Here is a 19,306-nt window from a genome sequence, read left to right on the forward strand (position 1 = left end):
TCTAAAAATTACTCTGCTCGAACAATTCATTCACATTCATCTCAATGTAAAGTATATATGAAAAGCTTCATTTGTGGCCAGAGTGAACTCTCCGCAGATAAGAAATGCATGGTTTTTTAAAAAAAAAAAAAAAAAAAAAAGAGGGCAGGTGGGGAGGGGGGCCCAGAAAATGAAAGAAATGCATTGCTGATGGCCTCAAAAGATTCTGTACTTTAGCTCTCAATCAATCAACCAATACTTAGTGTGCATTTGAATATCTTTGATGACAAAACACTTGCTAAGTCGCCCAGTCATGAAGGGGAGCTGTGGACAAGAGCGCACTGCCTAGTTCCTCTCTATCACTGAAACGTCTGCTTTACGCGTGCACCACCCCCCAGCTTACGGGACATGAACACTCAAGCACACTGGGTGGCACCCCAGCAAGACGCTTTCCCTAAAACTCAAAAAGGAAAACCCTTCACATCCTTAAAATTAATTGGTCCACCAAAATTATTTACTTTACTATATTTCATAGGCAAACTAACCATTTGAAACCTTCTCTGTGCCTTTTGTACATAACTCAGTACTGATGAGCAAGAGGCCCAATCCCAGATAAACCTCTCTCTCAACCCCACCTCCTAGATGTCCTAGTGCAGGGCAGAGCCTTGTCCACCCCGAGGCACGGGGTTCCAGCAGGAGAGGCGTTCCAAGCACTTCCCACAAAACACCGACGTGCCAGTGTTCAATGTTTTATTAAAAATCTCTTAGCTCTGTTGGTGGCTTACACGTGTAACTTATTCTGACCAGGCCTGTTACAGCAACTCTGATTTCCCAAAACGCAGCGTACTGTGGACTAATATGCTACTTTCTGGATGACACCACAACTTTAATTATCCATTAAGATTACTTATGTAAAAATAAACACAATGCAAAACATCACAACTATATATACCAAGGGTGATTAGAGTATAACCACAAAATCAAAATGTCTATACACACCTATAGTTTGGCCTCTGGCAAGTCATTTCCTTCCTGATACCCACATCCTCAGGAGAAAAATGGCATTGGACCAGATCAGGAGTCCGTGTTTAGGGTCCCCAGACCTACAGAATTCACAGTATTTCATGGAATCCATAAACTCCACTATATTATGTGCAAAATTTTACATATATATGCAAAATAAATTTATGTACTTAAATTGTATTTGTAGGGAAATAGCTCCATAGCTTTTTACCAGATTATCAAAGGGGGGTCTATGATGCAAAACAGGTTTAAGAATCAAAGACCAAACAATACACAGTTTGTTACATCTAACATCCCGTCATCTCCTCTTCTACTTCCTAGTCCAAAAAGGAGGGAATCTTCATGACTAAGCCTAGTCAAGAATAAACAAGTCACCCTGGCCAAGAAATTATTCAAAATAGTATGTTCCAATTCAAGAGGAATCTGAATTGTTTTACATGACAGACTAACATCATAATTCTTTTTAAAAAATTCTCAAGCTACTGTAAATCAACCATACCTCAATTACTAAAAAAAGAAGTCTAGTACAACAACTGGCTCAGGCCTAAGCAAACTTCCCCACCACAGCTTACCCCAGGAGCCTGCACGGGAGTGGAATCCTGTGGATGTGCTCAGGGCTGTCCCACTAGACAGCTCCTCCCTCACCAGCTATACTGCTTTTTCTAAGAAGGCCAGGCTTCCAGTTTCCTACTTCTAATTCTATCCTGTAGCAAAGTAATAGGAGACAGACAGGGCAAAAAAACCAGAGCATGGCAGACTGGAATAAAGGAGACTGACGACAGACAGACAGACAAAGAAGCTGCCCATCCCATCAGCAAGAAGGGAACAGGCCCTGACTAATATCTCATTTGTAAAAAGTCTATTAGATCAAAGAGAAAGCTAGCCTGCCTCCAAGACAATAAAAGAAAAAAATGTGTCTGTTACTGAACCATTTAAACCTAAAATTTTTAGGTTCTCATGGCAACCTAAGTCATCACACTGCACATACTGTATATAAAGCACATATTTAGAGGCTTAACTAGTAAACTCAAAATGTGACATATGTGCAATGTGGGCGACAACATTATTCTGGGAACTTTAACTTTAAAATCTTCCAACTTTTATTTCGCAGCCTCAAAGATGATCTAATAGAGTCAACTATGCAGAAGGTGCAAGCTCAAGAAAAAGGTACAGAGAACATAAATAGAAGCAAAGAGATGAAAGACAAGAAAAACCAGGCTATCACAAAGTTTCCGAGCATGGCTCTCCCCACTGCGAATCAACCTGTAAATGGAGGCTTAAAAAACAAGACTGCTAGCAAGGACACACATCCAGATAGCATTTGGGACAGGCTTTAATGTGGGCCCAGTCAAAAGAGGACATGGTCACAGGGCAGACCACTTGGCCCAAGTGGCCAGGAGAGACTGGTCATTTCTTTCTCTCTTCGAGGAGCTCGTGGAATATGGCTGTTTAGAATTAAGTAATGTCAGAGCCAAAAGGATGGCCGTGGACCTGGGAGTAGAGATGAGACCCAGACCCTAAGAAGAAGGGGAAAAACGGAACAGAGCAGTCTTCTCTGTCACACCATTTCTCAATAAAGATGCAACATCTAGTTTTCTCATCTAGTAAATGACCCGTGGGAGGGATACCCCCATTTATGTGCCCATAGGAATGCCATGCATTTCTTTGCAAAGACCTGAAGGTGCTATGAATGCTACCTACCTTAAAACCATTACTTCCATCCCACTTCTGTTAGGGTTAAATTACTCCTACTTTTTAACAAGAAAACAGGTGAAAACAGTTTAGGTAAGGTACACAAACAATATCTCATCAGAGCAGTTCACAGATATGCCCATTTTCCCCCTTAACTCAAGGTAAGAACTTCTAAAATGAGACACTGAACTTACATGACTGATTAACAATTAAAAATTTACTACCACATGAAAAGGAGTGGTTATAAAAATAAATTATCTCATCATTTTTATGAGTCTGAGCCTCTAAAAGCAAGAAAAGCAAAGGAAGATGGCACAGAATTTGGAATGTGGACTCGAAGTCCTGCCCTGACCTACCACTTGATAGCTGGATGCCCCCAATAAGTTACTCTCCTCACTGAGGTTCTAACTGAAGTTTTCTTATCTACAACATGGTACAGATGCAACTATCTCTCTCCCTCCCTCTGTCTCACTCCTTCTCTTCCTCTCCTCCCTCTCTCCCATTCCCCACCTCCCACCCAAAACATGCAGTCTAACAGCTACTTTCTATCATTACACTGTAATTCAGCATACTCTCTTATCACGAAAAACTGTATGAACTTTTATGCAAAAACTCACAGGTCAAATTAAGAACCAAAACAACCAATAAAAATAATGTTTTGGAGTAAATGAGGGAACAGAGCACTCGGTTGAAGCTGGGACTAGATGTTTCTCTCAGAGCCAGGCCGCACCTGCTAATGACTAAAATATTTGATTACCTTAATTATCTTGGCTGCATAACCAAGAGGTGCTGGTGGTCATGAAATTCCAGAATATTAAAAACTCAGGCACATTTTCATTATAGCATTCTCTACTGTGTTGAAGTCAAGACAGCAAAAGACTGCCAACGGCATTTTCACTTTAATTTTCTGGTAAGACAAAAAGAAAAATTAACATTGGAGCCAAATTCTCCATTTTTAGACATGCTAAATTCTTCGAGGAAAAAATATCCGTGGTTATAAGAAACTGAAATCATTTTTGTATACTTTATTAGAAAACATGCATTTATGCTTTGCTTAAAAGGTATTTAAAAAAAACCAAACCTCAGGTGAATAACCTTAAATGTTTACCTGTTACTACCCTTCCAGCAGTTAGGAAAGAAGAAAAGTGAAATAAAAGCTGAAGCACTTACTGAAGGGACATTAAATAACTGGCATATTGAGCAACAATGATATCCAGAAAAGAGACCTAAAAAAATCCTTTTTTGGTACATGCAATTAATAATTACCAAAATAATGTTGGTTTTGAATCCAAAACTCACTTCTGTGTAAATCCATCTACTCTAAACAATGAGAGTAATAGTCACAAATGTACCACAAAAAAAAAAACCCCACAAAACACCTTGCCTATTTAGCTTTTGATTTTGCTTTTAAAATACTTTGAGGCCTCTTTTGAGGCCTTCTGAGAACAGCAGAACTCTTCAGCTCACCATCATTTCATCTTATTAATAAGCACATGATAAAATACTTTAAGCTGAATATAGCATTTATCATCTCTTCCCTCCCAGCTGTTAAAGGACTAGCTTGTTCCAAATATGGCATTATCTTTTCCAAGTTCTACGATTTAGGCACGACATAATTCTTCAACAAATTATTCCATCTTGTCATGACTGACAAGGATGACTTAAGTGGAGATAAACAGGCTAATGAAAAAATTCAGGTCTGATTTCCAATTGCTATTTTGTAAGGAAGAAAAACAAAGCTTACAGCTTTAAAATGAGAAAGCCATGTAAAACTATCTTCTCTTTGAATTCAGGCAGTGGGGTTTTCGCTAACTAGACAGGTAAACCCCAGCTGAGGGAAGAGGCAGAGGCCACCTGCTCAGGATGCTGTAGAAGGGATTCCTCCACTGGGTAGAAAATTTCCCTGCATGACCTCTAAGGTCTTTTCCCAACCTCAGAAACTGAGACTTGGTTTTTGAAAAGTAGAAGCAAAGCAAATGTGATGTGTAGGCAGAGACAGCGGAACAGCGCTGGAAAACTAGAAGCCACGGGTTGGAATCCTGCTTCCACTTCTATGTGAACTTAAATAAGGCATTTCACTTTCCTCTTTGCAAAATGAAAGGCTGAGAGAAGAAAATGAAGATCCTAACATTCTGAGCCTACGGCTTCCTCCTATGGCTGCCTCGGCCACCCACCACCTTCCCACTACTGCACCTTACCATAATTAGGCAGCTTTTTAAAGCATCTAATTAATGGAACACAGAAATTAAAACCTTTAACTTTCTATTTCTGGCTTGTTGCACATGTGCAACAGCATTTTACCAAGGAGTAGTTAATGCCACACAGTCCTTGATATACTGGTTTTTCTTTGAACTCCAGTGACAGTTACAGTGACAAGTTGTAAGCCAGGAGGTTGTTACCATGGGGACCCACTAGGATTCCTGGGGGTGGATCCTGCAGGCTTTTTCCCCTTTTGGTCAGAGCATTTTTTGATGGTCTGGATCTAGCAATTCAGAAAGCCTGATCTAATTTTTCTTCGGCAAGCCGCCTTTAGGAAAGATAGCAGGTCTAAAAGGGTTATCTTTGGCTAGTTCGCCAGTCCCATCATCGCAATCTGTAATCCAGAGTAATTCGGTAGTCTCCAAGCTTTAAAAAGAAAGGGGTGTGTGTGTGTGGGGGGGGGGGGGGTCCTCCCCTGATGGCTCAGTGGGAAAGAATCAGCCTGTCAGTGCAGGAGACACAGGTTCAATCCCTGACCTGGGAAGACCCCACAGGCCATGGGGCACCTAAGTCCATGCGCCACAACCACTAAGCATGTGCTCCAGAGCCTGGGAGCCGCACCTCCTGAAGCCCAGGAGCCCGGAGTCTAGAGCCCCGGCTCCACGGCAAGAGACACCACCAAAGTGAGAGGCCACGCACTGCAATCTGAAGACAGGGCACAGCCAAAAATGAACACACATTTTTAAAAAAGAGACTTGGAAATGTATCCAGAGGCTATTAAAAATGACACGATAAAAACAATAATGGTAAAATAAACACTGGTGTGTCTCCGTGATCATTTCCCATGTAGTATACAATTCTGACAAAATACTGTTTTAATGACACTCTTACAAGAGTTAAGTATGTTCAACTTTTAATCTCTCTATTCATACAAGCAAATAAACACAAGCCCACTGAAGTCTCAATGACCTACGTATGCTGTCATTTCTTTCCAGATCACCAGACCACGTGAACTGTATTTAGTATTTCCCCATCAAGACTTCAAAGTTTTCCAAATCAAGATTCTCCTCAAGAAATTTCAGCTCCCCTACATGATTATGTCAGAAATACATCACACAAAATAATTATAAAAATAAAACTTATTATAAAATAAATCACACTGATCAGACCAGAACACAGTTTAAATTGCAGGTCTGCCTCCAAAACTGCTGTACATGGACAAAGGGAGATGAACTGTCACTCCCAGCTAAATGTGTGCCGGGGCTCAGGTTCCCCTGAGACCCATTCTGTTAGAAGATACCTTAAGGAAGAAGATCATTTACAAGGCTAATCTCTGGATCTGGTTTGCTCAGAGAAGTGGAGCAGTCAGAATTCAGAATAAAACATTTCTCTATGTCTTACTTAGCCCAAAGCAAAGTTACACCTGACAAATTAACATTAATAAAAATAGCACTTGATTTCACAGTAATAATCTAAAACTTCAACCATCCTAGGCCTGATCCACAATTATCTTGTGAGCTACAAAATACTTGGAACAAAGCTTAAGACATGTCCCTGTGCTCATAAAAATCTTTCCCTGATCTCACACTAATAATTATTGAAAAACCTAAATATAAACATCACTAAGATAAAATGTGCTGAAACAGAATTCATAACCTAAAAAACAAATCACAAACTCACAAGTCTAAAGAGGGAAAGAAAAAAAAACACCTAAGGAGACAAGCTACACTGTCAAAAAAGTAAACAACTGGCTTCAAGATATTCCATAGAAACACTGCATCTGGTTTTGATTTTTTTACTCACCTAAGCTTTCCTGTAGCAGGTCCAAAAGGGTTATTTTTAAGCAGTTTCCCAATCCTATCTCCACAATCTACAACCCAAATTATTTCAGTAAAGAAGTTTGCAAGCAAAAAAAAAAAAAAAAGACTTGCATCCAGAGTCTATTAAAGAAACATGGCATAGGATACAAACAGTAACGACACAGTAAACACGGTGTCTTTCCATGACCGTGTCCCTTAAACTTGGAGGAAGAAAGGACAAGCCCAAAGCGCAGTCTCGTCACATCGGCTTACTATTAGATGTCCAGAGACAGAGACTCGGGGCGTAGGACTTGAGAAGAGGCAAACTCTTGGCTGTTTTATTTGTTTTTACTACTGGTTTACAATTTCCTTGATTTTATTTTTAAATGCATGTCTTGGCCCAGAAAAGCAAGAGAGCATAGACTGCCAACAGGATCAGATTCTCCTTTTCTTACTTTCTGGAGCTACAGAAAACAGAGCCAGAATCTGGGTTGTCAAGGAGCCTTCTGACTCTGCCCAGGCAGTATACGGTGTGAGGTTTTAAGATACACAAAGGCTTTTATAGTACAAATCTCAGCCAACTTAATGTTCTTTCAATGGAAAGTGGCTTATGTTTTTCCCCCCAGAAAACTCTCTGGAGCTTTAAGGTACTGATAATTTTCAAAAGACAATGATTTAAAAAAATGGAGTCACAGAATTTCAGTCTTAAAAGTTTTCTTCCTATTTCTAATCTTTAGCACTGAACTGTCTCAAACATAAAATTGTCATTTGATATACAGTATTTCAGTAAATATCTATCGATTACCTACTTTGTGCAAGGGCCTTATACCAGTAAGCACTCTGTACTGTAAAAATGTCAAACTGTCTTCTAGGAACAGCACTTGGTTCAATACCATACACAAGCTACAGCACAATACGAAGGCATAGCATTATTTAGGTTGTATTCTCAACAATTTGGGCTTCAATGTAAAATAATGACTTTCAGCTTTTCCTACCCTGCACATCTATATACCTTCCTGGCTGTATACAAATCCACATTTCTTTTTAACTCTCATTTTAATAGTACAGAGGAATGTTACACTTCTCTGGTGTAGGTAGTCTTTCAACTTAACAGAAACCAAATGATCACAGGAAGAAAAAGAAATCAAATTAGAAGCATTAAACTGTCTTTCTCAGAGCTTCCCTCTCCCCCTCATTAGTATTTCTCAAAGAGAAAAACACCACTGTGATGCTCCCATTACAGACCATTCATGAAGTTCCTAGCTGAGCTGAGACCAGACAGACTCCATCAACTGGGCACACAGCCACTCACCATTACCCTTTGTTTAGAGTCTCAACTGCCGTCCAACCCACATTATTGTATTCCACTCAAGTCCATCAACTTTCTTAAAGAGAAAACAATCAGGAAACAAGCAAATGTGTTATTTAACTAGAAAATGAAGAGAGGATCTAATTCATATGTCTCACAAAAATCTCTTTAAAAATGATGGCTCACTTTAAATTTTCTATCTTAAATAGCAGTATTACTTTATTATCAGTCTTACATGCCTAAGAAGAACGAGTTGTAAACAAATAATCATTAGGAACTTGTTTTTAAAAAAAAACCCAAGCCCTCAGTCTTGAGCTGGAAAAGCAGCAGAGAGAAGCTCTGCACCAGAAGGGACAACAAAGATGCATGTCTACACCACACAGGTGGAGAAGTCAGAACCCCAGGCAGCCTGGTGGGGTGAGGAGGGGGCACAGGCAGGGGTTGGAGGGGAAAGAGCAATATTCCAAAGAGCCATAATCCTACGCTTGACTATCCTAAAATTCAAATTTAAGAAATGTTAGGCAGAGCTCTGCGGTAAGCATCTCAGTCACAGCTCTTTTGGCTGGAATTAAGGAGAATTTCCTCCAAACTAGCTTAAGCAAGAGGCGCTGACTGCAAAGACAGGACCCACAGGCCCGGAGCTCAGCGAGGCCACAGCTGGACGGCCTTCACACACCCAGGCTTCTACTCCCAACGCGTCTCCAGTCTTGTCTCTCCCCCGGCGCTGTATTTCTCATCAGTGTTTCTTTCTGGGTAAATCTACTCAATCCCCCCTGCCCCACCCCGTACTGGCCTCGATGCTCCCACATACAAAAGCCTGAATTTGGCAGGACCTGGCATCTGCCTATCTGTTTCAAGTTCTCTGAATTCAGGTGAACCTGTTTGTTCCCTGAAGGCATGAATCTCAGTTCCAGTCTTGAATTCCTAGGAGAAACTGATTTGCTCAGCTTAGGTTAAGTGCCTGCCCCTGGTCCAGCAAACTGTTAAAAGAAGGGCTAGGAAAAAAAAAAAAAAAAGACAGAGTACAATTAGGGTGGGGTCTGCATGCCTGACTCCTCAGAAGATGTGTACTACACTAAATAGGCAATAAGGCAGTCTGCATCCTCAAAATAAACCCCTTAAAATCTCACTGAAAAAATATATTAATACTAACTAATACCCTATGATACACTACAGAATGAAAGGACAGGAGCAGCTTCATGACAAAGATCAGCTGTGCACTGCATGACAAACGGAAATAGAACCAGGTTCAGGGAAGGGCCGAAGAGCAAAAATGCAACGCCTGCTCTGCTCGCTCTGGCCACACATCTAAGAACTATGAACCTAAGGAATAAACAGTCTTCTACCACATAAATATCTTCTGTGAAATACACTAGTTGAAAGCCTGCTGTAAGGTTTAAAAGGACTCAGTTCAATTCAGTTCAGTCGCTCAGTCGTGTCCGACTCTCTGCGACCCCATGGACTGCAGCACGCCAGACCTCCCTGTCCATCACCAACTCCCGGAGTTCACTCAAACTCCTGCCCATCAAGTCGGTGATGCCACCCAGCCATCTCATCGTCTGTAGCCCCTTCTCCTCCTGCCCCCAACCCCTCCCAGCATCAGGGTCTGTTTCAAAGCAGTAATAGCCTGCTAGCTGACGACCGTGGGTTATACATTTTCAAGGTGCTTGTCACCCCCACCCTGACTTCCTTTCACGCCCTGGACCCCCTAAGCTTCCTGCTCAGGCAGCCAACAGGACTGCAGAGGTGTGTCTCACTGGTGATGTCCCGCCCCGCCTAGCACGGTTAGCAGCACCACACAGACAGCTCAGGCAGGAGAGAAGCAGCCAGGCTGGGGACAGTAGAGCGGGGGAGGGGACGGGGACAGGAGAGCAATGTTTCCCACACACAAAAGCTGTAAGCACAAAAGCTGGGAAAAGCCTAAACTCTTTGTACAAAACAGAAACTAGTAAAAACTTAACAGATGTCCAAAAACTACCGGGTTAAAAAAGACAGTCTACTCACAGTAGACTATTAGTTACCCTACATTATCACCAAAATATCACCCATTCCCACATGCCAGAGCTTGCTTCCATCTCACAAGAAACGAAAAGGTAAAAAGAACAATGAGAAAGTGGTGACAGTTTCTAATTCACTGATTCCTTTGCTGTAAGAGTAACAATGCTATGTAAATAAAAACTAAAGACCTAGCAAAATTAAATGTCTAACACTATAAATTCAAACAGCTTTAGAACCAAAAAACTTCATTTTGTGTAATCCCCAAAGTAAAGACATCTCCCAATCTGGGAACAAAATTTCAATGGAGTTTCAATGTGGGGGGGGTGGGGGGGGTAGGCGGTATTTAACTCCATTTTTTCAAAGCTGAACACAGCTATTAGGGTCAGAAAAAGCTAGCCAACAGTTCTAAAGCCACACTCCTAACCTACAAATACATCCCAAAAGAGGCATATTAAAATCAATTGAGATCCATTAGATCTCACTGCCGCCTCCAAACCAGAACTCACCATCCCTCTTCATATTTTCTGCCACATTTTCTAAGTGAAGTAAAACAAAAATCAAAATGTTACAACTCAAATGCTGTTCTAAAAGTGAGTCCATTTCTTGTACATTGGGGGAAAGGTCAGCTGATTGCGGGTTACATCAGAACTTCACAAAGTTCTAAGAATTAAAATGCTTTAAAATCATTTAACGTAAGAAATTTTATACTTGGCTCCCCAAACTAGACTTTCTCATCTCTTGAGCATACAGTCTAATTTTAATGTAACTTTTATGAAATTCATGTTCTCTGTATGAAAATTTAAAAACAATGGCAAGTATGAAGAAAAGAAAAACTGCTCATGTCCCAATGTCCAGAAAAAAACTTTGGTATTTATCCTTCGAGCCTGTGAGGTAACATTTTTGAAGAATTAAAGATTTCCTTAGCTGAAAGAATGTGTTAAGCTAAAGTGGAGTTCATGGATATAAAACATTCTTGAAAATTTTTACAGGTCTGGAACTCAAAGAAGTTAAAAATAAACCTATGCTCATGGCTTCCACAGCATAGCAGGTTAAAGAATAACTAGAGAACACGGGAATTCCCTGGCGATCCAGTGTTTAAGACTTGGTGCTTTCACCTCGGTGGGCCCAAGTTCGATCCCTGGTTGGGCATCTGCAACTCAAATCCCACAAGCTGCAAGGTGCGCCCCCAGAAAACACAAACAAACCACACAGCAGTCCTGCTGATTAACCCTGTGAGGAAACCAGTCCTTTTAAGGGGAGTCCAACTGCCAATTTCCTGGCAGGGACAAGTTACAACTACAAAGATCTCATCAAGAAAACTGTCTTCAGTAAATTACAAAGCTCAGATAAGGACTCTTGATACAATAGTTTACTAAGCAAATAGCTACAACCAATTAACTCTTTCATCTCTTTGTTCAGTCGCTCACTGGTGTCTGACTCCTCGTGACCCCATGGTGTGCAACTCACCAAGCTTCTGTCCTTCACCATCTCCCAGGAGCCAGCTCAAACTCATGTCCATTGAGTTGGTGATGCCATCCAACCATCTCATCCTCTGTCATTACAACTCTAAATATTAGAGTCCACCCTCTCTCCAAGCCTAAAACTAGTTATCTATAACCAGGTGTCCCTAGAGCAAATCCAGTAATATACTCATTTGTATTTTTCAGTTTTCTATGAACACAGAAGACTCCCTATTAACAAACTCCATGTGAAGTACACAAAGTGAAGATGACAGGAAACCACAGTGCCCAAGCATTCCACAGGGAACAACGAGCTCTAAGTTTCTACAGGAAAGGACCCTCTTCCCAGCAAAACAATTCAGATGCACAAATTAGACTCTAGGAAACTTAGGCTTAGGATACTAAGCCACAATGAACAAAGGAAAGTGCACAACAAAAGACACCTGAAAGGGGGAAGGGAAAGGAACACTGACAGTGGCTACTGCCTGTGCATGGCGCCGAGCCATTCTACCCTATCTTTTACTTGGCTAACTGCATTACTGACCAACGAAGAGGCAGCAGGCCCACTGTCACAGAGGGAGAAAGCAAACAGCAGCCTCAGCACGGCACCAGGCACTACTCAGTCATCTCAGTCAGTTCTCACATCGCCACTCCAGGTGACCTCCGTTTGAAAGGTGTGGGGAAGCAAGCAAAAAGGGAGTTAAATATGACTAGATTTGTTCTTTCAGAAATGAGCTGCTATTGTTTGAAACATGTTAATAAAAATATTAATTTGTAAAATAAATAACTAAATAAAGACGGGGGGAAAAGCCCAGAAATGTTACGGTCACACAGTGATATTGCCAACTTAAGGCCCAGAGCTGGAGTTGTCAAACCTACCCCTGCCAGGCTCTGCTCATACACCCTATTCAGGTCACATCATTCTTTCAAACCACAGGTTTCAAACCAATTTTAAAAACTCCAAAATCCTAGAATCAACTCTCAATTATGAGATTAATCCTCCAGGTTTTGTTCAAAAATTTCTTGTTTTGGAATATAGTCAATATTTAGTAACTATAAATGGGGTAAGTCCTTTAAAAATTGTGAATCACTATGTCATACATCTGAAATATATAATATTGTAAATCAACTATACCTCAACTAAAAAGTTAGTATAAAAATTGTTTGCATTTTACTTGCTCTTTGAACATTTCAGCAGGCCATAGCACTTCTAGGAAGAGGTGTGCAGGTAAATACAAGATTATACTAACAGCAATCAACTAGCAGAATTTGTAACTTCTGCTAAGAAGGCCTACATATAAAGTTAATTCTTATTTCAAACATATAGTGTAATACTTGAACTTCCACAATACAGTCTACTTTTAATTACTACCAAAAATAATCAAGAATCAAGGAACAGTTCTAAACAAAAAAAAAAATGGTTCGCATTGTTTGAAAGAGGAATAAAAGGGGCTTTCCCGGTGGTCAAGTGGTTAAGAATCCGCTTTGCAATGAATGGGACACCCGCTTGATCCCTGGGACCAGGAAGATCCCACATGCCTCAGAGCAACTAAGCCCATGCACCACAATTACTGGGTGCTCTGGTGCCCGAGAGCCAAAACTATCGAAACCTGTGTGCCCAAGAGACCACGCTCTACCACTGGGAAAGCCACCACAACAAGACACCCACACACCGGAATTACAGAGCAGCTCTTGCTCTCTCCAGACAGTCTGAGCGCAACAACTATGACCCTAAACAAATCATTAAAAAAAAGAGAGAGAGAGAGAGAGATAAATTTCTGGCTAACACTACAATAAAATCGCATGCATCAAGTACCAGGAGGCCTGTAATACCTCTTTAGGACAACAAAGTTAACCAAATAAAACTTCCAGTTCATCTCATGTCACAAGAATTAATATTAATCACACTCCTTTTGTTACTGGAGAGGAAGAAAAATGGAGTTGGAGGCTACGTCCGAAAAGCAAAGAGGAAAAGTAGACAGTCAAGCAGCTCAAAATCAGTTATGAACCTCCGAAAAAATAAGGAAAAGCTCATCTTAAGAAGAAAGCCTTCTATCGTGAGAATACTCTGAATATACAGAAACAAACTCGGAGGCTCATAACTTTCCGAAGGCTCTTACCCTTAATGTATTCATTAGAAACTCTAAGTAGGCCATTAAATGCCAGGTTTATAGACTTTACCTCCATACGATATGGAATACCTGGATACCAGTCCACTCCTCTGACAAAAAGCACTCAGTTACACAGCAATAGCAGAAACTTGCCTTTTCTTTCTCTTCATGCGATACTTTTTCTGTACATATAAATCAGAAATTAGAAATGATGCTGATAACTGTGATCTGGGTTACTGTTACATACTTTTAAGCACACTGATATGTTTCAATTTTTTCAAAGATCTGAGGGATCTGGACATCCCCCTGTAATTGGCAATTCCCATGAAGAGCAAGCATTCTAACCATTTCAAGAGCACCAAGAGGGCAAGATACCAAGATGAAAGAGACATCCCTGACTTCAATCAGCAGAGGACTTCAACCACACAAAGTCCTAATACCTGCTACACACGGACGAACCTTGAAAACTGTGCTACATGAAATAAGCCAGACACAAAAGAATAAATATTGCATGATTCTAATTACATGAAATATCCAGAACAGGCAAATTCACAGGGACAGACAGTAGACCAGAGGTTACCAGGGGCTAAGAGGAGGGAGCAATGGATAGTTACTACTTAATGGTTATAGATTTTCTGCTTGGGTTGAAGAAAACACTTTGGAAATAGACAGAGATGATGACTGCACAACCAACGTCACTGCACCATACTCTTAAAACGGGGCGAGCTCCCTAGTGGCCTCGTGGTGAGGATTCCGGGCTTTCACTGTTGTGGCCCCTGTTCAACGGCTCTTCAGGGAACTGAGATCCTGCAAGCCAAGTGGCATGGAGCAGCCAAAAACAAAAGGTTAAAATGACCTAAACCTAAAAGTATCAAACTCGTAGAAGAAAACAGGGCATGAGCTTCAGGGCACTGGTTTCTTGGATGAGATGCCAAAAGCACAGGCAACAAAAGCAAACACAAACGAGACTCCATCAAAGGACACAACGGAGTGAAAAGGCATGGGAGTAAGTATGTGTAAATCATATACATCTGTCAAGGGTTTAACATTCAGAATAAACGAAGAACTGCAACTCAACACCACCATTAAAAAATAAAAATTTTTATTTTTTTAAAACAGGTGAAGGACTTCAACAGGCATTTCTGCAAAGGTGATATAGAAATGGTCAACAAGCATATGAAAAGATGTTGATCCTTAGTCAGAAATGCAAATCAAAACCACAGTGAGTCCTCACACCGTTAGGATAACTACTGTCAGAGAAGAACCCCGGCAGTCTGGTGGTGAGGACTCCGTGTTTCAGAAAGGGGGCAGGGTTCACTCTCTGGCGGGGAGAACTAAGACCCTGCATGCTCCATGGTGTGGCCAAAACAAGAAAACAAATGCTGAGGAGCATGGGGAGATACATGAGCTCTTGTGCACTGTTTGTGGGATGGTGAAACAGTGCAATCATTGCGGAAAACAGTATGGAGGCTCCTCAAAAAATTAAACACAGAACCACCATATGATTCAGCCAATTCACTTCTGAGTACTATCCAAAAGAATTGAAAGAAGGATCTCAAAGATGTATCTGCACATCCATATTCACAGCAGCACTCATCATAAAGGCCCAAAGGTGGAAACAACTTATGTCCATCGACAAATAAGTGGACAAAATGTGGTATATTCACATAACAGGTTATTCAGTCTTTAAAAGGAAAGAAAACCTTCCACCTGCTACAACGTGGATGAACCTTAAAGATACGCTAGTAAGTGAAAGAAACCAGTCACAAATAGCCAAATACTGTGTGATTCCACTTACAAATAGAAAAATCATCAAATTCATAGAAGTAGTAAGCAGAATGGCAGCCATGAAAGGCTGGGGTGAGGAGAAAAGGAAGAAAATGGGATTTGTTTAATGGATATATAGTTTCAGATTTAGAACATGAAAAAGTTCTGGAGATCCATTTTCCATTAACATGAATGTACTTAATGTTAGGGGCTTCCCTGGTGGCTCAGTGGTAAACAAACCTCCTCTCTGCAGAAGATGTGGGTTCAATCCCTGGGTTGGAAAGAACCCCTAGAGGAGGGAGTCGGCAACAACCCACTCCAGGATTCAGCAACCCACTCCAATTTTCAAGCCTGGGAAATTTCATGGACAGAGGAGCCTGGCGGGCTATAGTCCATCTGGTTGCAAAAGAGTCAAACACCACTTGGCAATAACAACTGAATGCTACAAAACTGTACATTCAAAAATAATTAGGATGGTAACTTTCATGTTATGTGCTTTATGCCACATTAAAAAAAATGGTTAAAATGGCAAAACTGTGTTATATTTTAACCACAATTTCTTTAAATAATGTAATATATCAAAACTATGAAATTGTATAGTATGTGAATTACATCTCAATAAAGCTGTTAAAAAAAAAAAAGCAGAGGAAAGAGTTTAACCAAATTATATCATTTGCTGGTTTAAGAAAAGAGAGCAATTTGTTGGAAGTACCCAGATCCCTGAGCTCAGAGAGGATCCTGTGCCTCTACTTCCTCCAATTTCTTCAGCCCAGCCTCCAGGTGACAGCCCTTTTCTTTCCCCCTCCAGGGCACATCACCACCACCTTCTAACCTCCCAGTTCCTTATTATGTCTGGCTTCACAGGAAAGTTAAAGAAGCTACAGTGGCAGTCACAGGAAAGGGCACAGAATTCAAGACTCAGACTCTACATTCAGCAGCAGAGCCAAAATATTTTTAAAAAGGAAAAAAAAAAAAAAACAACACACAGTAGACATACAATAAATGTCCCGTCTCTGCCCTTCCTCTCTCCTTCCAGCCCAGCATGTTTAAAAGAGCAAATTCTCAGCTCCCATGCTGGGATAGCCACTGGCCTAACTCATGTGCTGGAGCTATAAGACACAGAGCATCCTTTAATATGTAGTTGTTAATGCCTATCACCTATTATTAAATCCTAGAAACACATCACAAAACTATTAACTGGATAAGCCTATTTTGATAAAGTAATGAACGTTTCTACCGCATATAAAAAAAGATAGTGAGATAAAGACTAAACATCACCAATCACCTCTGAGTGGTGGAACTAAGGGTGAAGCTCTCCCTTTCGGGCATACCTGCATTTTTTTTTATAATGAATCTGTAACTTCTGTGATAAGAAATATAACTGTCAGAAGAATAAATCATTCTGGCTTAAAATTTCACTGTCTGCCTCTGGTACTACGTCACTGCACTGAACTGAACTGGCACCATGGGAAATGGTCATGATTCCCTCCACTTTACAGAGGAGAATGAACAGGCTCAAAGCGGAGACTGGGTCAAGGCTGCACGGCTAGAAACAGAGCAAGGATGACAATTGAGGCCTTCCAACTCCGAGTCCTTTCCGTTCCACCACATCTTGAAGAGCAATTTGCATTACTGCTCATCATATATACATATAATTTATTAAATATATATATATTTAATCTATGTTGACACTGTCCTAAGGGCAGGTGCTACAGAATCTGGGGCAAGTAACCCGTGGGAGCCTCAGTTTCCTCATCTGAAAAGTGAAGTGGTTGGAAAAGCTCTTGTATCTCACCAGCTCATCTAGCCTCACCAGCGAATGGATTTTAAGTCTAGATACCAAGTGAGGAGAAGAAAACCCCGTGGGCAAAAATAAATGAACAGTTGGAAAGAAGTTGAGGCCTATGCTCTCGGTCAAGGGCCATTCTCAATGGAAATAGGTGATGGACAGTCAAGAGCAAAGAACCGGCTGGGGAAACCATGAACTTCCTGGTTGAAGCAACAGCTGAAAGCTCCGGCTTCGCTTCCCTACTAGCAATGCTTCAATCTTAGCTAACTTAGGAGGAGAAAGTAAAGTTAGAAGAAGGTGACAACACAGCCGTAGGGGAGGGACCTGGAGCAATAGTTTATGCACGCTGTGGCAACTGGATTATTTTCCAAGTGGACTCGTGAATATTAAAGTGGAAAGAATCCTTGGTGGTTCTCACAGATGACCCTTCCTTAGCGAGAATTTCAGGACAAACTCAAACTTGGCAATACCCCTCGGAGAGATGGCACACTTGTGGAAAATGAGCCAACCCGACACTTATGGAAAAGGTGAGAGAATGCCACTAAAGCCTCTTCAACCAACAGAGCATCAAAGAAAGCGAAAAGACCTTTGTTAAGGGTGAAGTTCTTTCAAAGGATTCATCGGGGATCTGTAACCTCTCACACTGCAAGCATTATAAAGCACTCCACGCTGTCTGACAGTACTAGGCAGCCTTGTCACTCGAAGGTAATAAAAGTACAGCATTAACTTTGCTGGCGAGAAAAAGAAAAAAAAAAAAAAAAAGATTCCATTTTGCTAAAGCAGCCTCCTCTGACCAAAACCTTACCACCTGCCCCTCCACTACGGGGATGAGCCTAAACCAAGGAGAAGCTGCTTCGAGCCTGGACAACCGTCCTCGAGAATTAAAACAACATCCTGCCAGGAGAACCGCAACCGAAGACACCAGAAGCTTACATTCCAAAAGCAGGTCCTTTAGCAAAGGAAGAAAGCTCCTGGCCGTGCTCTCGGCGCTCCCGGGTGCGAGAATCCAGCCCAGCTACTAGGCCGTGACTGGGTGAGCACCTGACGTGGGGGGAGGGTGAGCCAAGGCCCTAGCGGATCTGGGGCGAGGAACTGGGGGGCTCCCAAAGCTCCGGAGAAGAAGCGCGGCCCTCCAGAGGCGGGGGTCCTGGGGACACCCCACCCCTACCCCAAGGATAAGGACCGAGGAGAACACGTGGGGCGACAGGAGCAGGGAAGGGGTGTCCCGGGCAGGCAGCCCTGGGTCTGGCACGGCGGCCGGAAAAACGAGGCCGGAGCTACCGCCGGGGCAGGGAACCGAGCCCTCGGAGCCCCGAGGGGGAAGGCAAAGGGCGCGGGCAGAGGGGCAAGGCCACGAGGAGGGCGGGTCTCCCTGGGCGCGGGGCACGCGCCGGACCAGCGCGGCGGGACCCGGGCAGCGGAGAACCCCGACACCCGGGGAGAGACCGTGGACCTGCCTCCGGGGACCGCGAGGAACCCGGAGCGGCCGCGCCCGGAGGGGCCCTGGTGACCCCGCGGGGCCGCCCGGACCGGACCCGCCCCGCGGCGCCTCCCTCCTGCCCCTTTCCCTCCCTCCCACCCGCGCGGCCCGTTATCCCACGGCCGCCGCACTCACCAGCGGCTGCACCTCAGCCCGCCGCCGCCTCAGCTGCTGCCTGCGCCTCCGCAGCCGCCGCCGCCGCCTCGCTGCTGAGGCCGAGTCCCGGGGGAGCCGCCGCGTCCCGCCGCCGCCGCCGCTGCCGCCGCCGCCAGAGCAGAACACCCCAAAATGGCGGCACTTCCGGCACCTACCACCGGCGGGGAGGGCCGACGCGGAGAGGGGAGGGCGGCTCGGGGGAACGTACCACCGCGGTGCCGCCCGCAGCGCTGGGCCGAGCGCCCGGCGCTGCAGCGCCCCCTCGGGCTGGGGAGTGGAGAAGCAGCCGCGCGGGAGCCCAGGGGGCCGCGGGCGGAACCCTCGGCCCGGGGAGCGGCCCGGGCCGGGGCAAGTCTCTTTGTCTCGTTACTCCGCTGGAGGGAAGACGCCGGTCGGGGGAAGACCCCAGGCCTGAAAACTTGGAAGTTCTCGGCTCTGCGCCCCTCACCCGCAGGAGTTCTGGACGAACTGGCGGCCGCCGACCTCTGCTTGGCGCTGCATATGCGCGTAATAAAATACTTGATGAATGAATGGGTGAGTGAAT

The 19,306-nt window shown here is 43.1% G+C and overlaps 1 protein-coding gene across 7 annotated transcripts in view; it reads right to left on the reverse strand.

Moving 5' to 3' along the window:
- CELF1 (CUGBP Elav-like family member 1) overlaps window positions 1–18,854 on the reverse strand; it is a 66,588-nt gene extending 47,734 nt beyond the window's left edge. For 3 of the 7 annotated variants that reach the window (XM_061153517.1, XM_061153415.1, XM_061153527.1), the window contains exons 1-2: window positions 18,742–18,850; window positions 3,452–3,601 (exon numbers count right to left, since the gene is read on the reverse strand). The gene's annotated coding sequence lies outside the window, so the exon portion shown is untranslated. Of the gene's footprint in view, window positions 1–3,451; window positions 3,602–18,741 lie in introns of all 7 variants that reach the window. The other 4 variants (XM_061153546.1, XM_061153536.1, XM_061153507.1 and 1 more) reach the window with 3 other exon arrangements.
- Window positions 18,855–19,306: the final 452 nt, after the last annotated feature.

The sequence above is a fragment of the Dama dama genome, chromosome 1 (assembly GCF_033118175.1).
Source record: "Dama dama isolate Ldn47 chromosome 1, ASM3311817v1, whole genome shotgun sequence".
NCBI classification, from domain to species: domain Eukaryota; kingdom Metazoa; phylum Chordata; class Mammalia; order Artiodactyla; family Cervidae; genus Dama; species Dama dama.